Raw genomic sequence first — 2,841 nt, 5'->3', positions numbered from 1 at the left:
CAATAAGGATGCAGGAGCCATGAAATCAGCACCAACCCAGAACACGCAGATACCACAGTTGATGGCAGAGGAGATAGTTGTAGCCTTGCAGCAAGAGAATGGCTGGCTGGAGAGGTCTGCGAAAGTGGGCCTGGAGTCCAGGGGCCAGGCACAGAATTCTAACCCTAGCCCCAGGTTGGGCCTAACCTTAAGTCAGTCATGAACTGGCTGAGGAAATCTGTTTTCCACATCTCAGAAAAGGGTTTGATGATACCTACTAGTTGGATGCGCACAGAAGTACTTAATTAATGTTTGCAAAGCACTTTGAGATGCAGTTATAGGGCCCACAGCCAAAAACAAAGCCAGTTTGTTTAGGTTGGCAGTAAAAAAAGTTAAGTGCTCTTTACTAATTAACACTCTATTAGTAGAACAGCAATATCCATATCAAGTTACTCAAGACCATGTTTATTTTCATCACTCTGCACAGCTTGGTTTCGGAGCTAAGAAAGTCTGAATTTACCTGATGGTGTGAAGTAATAAACTACCGAAACCTCCCCGCAAGCCAAACTCAACCAACAAAGAAATATGCTAAGATGGGTGCATGCCAGGAAACGCCAGTCAAACAGGTGCCTGTTGGGGAAATATGATAACCGGAAACTCAGGCAAATGATTCCCAAACCAAAGCTTCCTTTTCTCCAGAGTCCGTTCCTGGGAGGAGCCAGGGCACCAACAGGGCGCCATCTGCTGGTACCTTGGAGTATTTTCAGAAATTTGCCTGCTAATTTGCAGAGTGCACAGAAATACAATTTGAGAGAATTAGAAAAGCGCAAAAGAAGTTGATTAGAACTGCCTCCATTTCTATAAAGGACAATGAATTTTGACATCACCATTATGAAAACGTAAAATATACAACTCTAGGACGCTGTTACATATGATACCTGGAAACGTCTAGAAGGGAGCACAGGCAATAATCTAGCAGCAGTGATGGCAGATTAAAAATTATATGTTGATTTCAACCTATGTTCTTATCTCATTGAACTGAATAGAAGGATGTGTCTTAATTAAGTGTTGTTGACCAAATGAAAATTTCTATCCCAGATTTGGCAGAGTAATACATTATATTTGCATTAATTTTCACCAAAATCTAATTTGTTGGCTTAAAAACTTTTTTTCTTGGTATCCTGACAATCCTACAAAGGTTATGAAAGTGAGGATAGAACTGTCAACACAGGTGTAATCCACCATGTAATTAGCTAATCATGGCTGGACAATAAGTAGATATTAATAGCCAAACATCAACATTAGCCAAGCTATACACAAATAAATTAACCTCTGAATCAATCCACCCTCACTTAGTCAAAGGAGGTGGTGAGGAAGTGAGCCAGGAAGGCATCTGAGGGGAAAGTGCTTAAGTCAGCTAGGATATAGCAATGGAAAGGCACTAAGGAAGGGGCACTTGATCAGCTGAGGGTGATCAGAAAGGCCAGGGTTCCAGGAGAGGCATGACAAGGCCCATTTAACTTGGGACATGTGGACCAGTCCCTAGCCTAACCAGAACCTCATGCTAGCCTGCCCAGCCTACTCCACCCAATCTTTAGACAATAGTCAATCTGCAGACATATAAGCATGGAAATAATGGAACTATAGTGGCTGCAAGTCACTGAAATTTTAAGACTATTTGTTAAGTAGCATTATTGTGGCAATTGCTGACAAATACATTAATCAAAGAATCACACAATTAGGTGTAGTAGCAAAAGAGATTAGACAAGTAATGGCAGGAGAGGGACATATTATATTTTGCAAGTGTATGGTCCTCTAGCCAGTAAGGGAGGAAGAAAACCAGGAGAGTGTTGTCCACAGACTAAGTGAAGAAAGTATATTAAGGAAGAGAGAGGAATTGAACATATCACTCACTAGAGGTTATTGAGTGACCATATGCTTCATTGTACCACTATGTGTGACACTTTTAAGATCAAAACAGGCACTCTTAGTAATCATGGCAGGACAGCAAATATAAACTAGGGATATTCTGAGAAAACAGAGTTATATATCAGGTAAAGTGAAAACTGATCATTGAATGTAGGTTTACCAACTAAGAGGTCATTGATAATTTCCCCAAGAGCAGTTTTGTTGAGCTAGAGCATTGAGTTTAGCCCAAATGGATTGAGTTCAAGAGAAAAATGGGAGGAATGTGAGAGTAGGCAACTTTTCTGAGAAATTTTGCTATAAGTAGGGGGAGAAAAGGAGGCATTAGTCAAATAAAGAGATGAAAGCAATAGTTTGGTATTTTTTAACTGAAGAAATGAATAATTTACATGGCAAATGTTTGATGATGGAGATCCAAGATGGTGGGCCAGAGGGAGGCAGCATTCTGTGTTGCTTTGTGACCTGGGGCTCAAATAGTGAGAATACTACTTCTCTGCCAGAGATATTCCTGCTCCTGTGCGGGACTCATGGCCACTGTGTGGTCCAGGGCTCCAGGCCACAGCATCAGAGTAGGTCTCCCAAATACTCTAGCCCATTCAGGACTAACCAGGTACCCAAGCAGGCACCATCAACATCAGCACAGAACTTTCAGCCACCCACAGGAGCAGAAATCACCATGCCACTCCCACACAGGACACAGGGGCAACTTCCCACAAGAACTCTGGCTGCCACTCCATGTGGACCCCCATCTACCAATGTAGGGCTCCCCCTGGTCACCACCATTTTGGGACTCTGCAGTAGCAAAGATAGTCCCCTACGCTCAGTAGCCTGCCAGCATCTGAGAAATTCACAGAGGCTCTGAAGTTGGCCAACAGCCACACACCAAATGTTTGCTGATGGGAACTAACCAGAAAAAGTTATTTTTGAAAGAAAGAG

This window comes from Spermophilus citellus (assembly GCF_964194105.1).
Source record: "Spermophilus citellus genome assembly, chromosome: 13".
In the NCBI taxonomy this organism is placed as follows: domain Eukaryota; kingdom Metazoa; phylum Chordata; class Mammalia; order Rodentia; family Sciuridae; genus Spermophilus; species Spermophilus citellus.
This window is presented reverse-complemented; position numbering follows the sequence as displayed.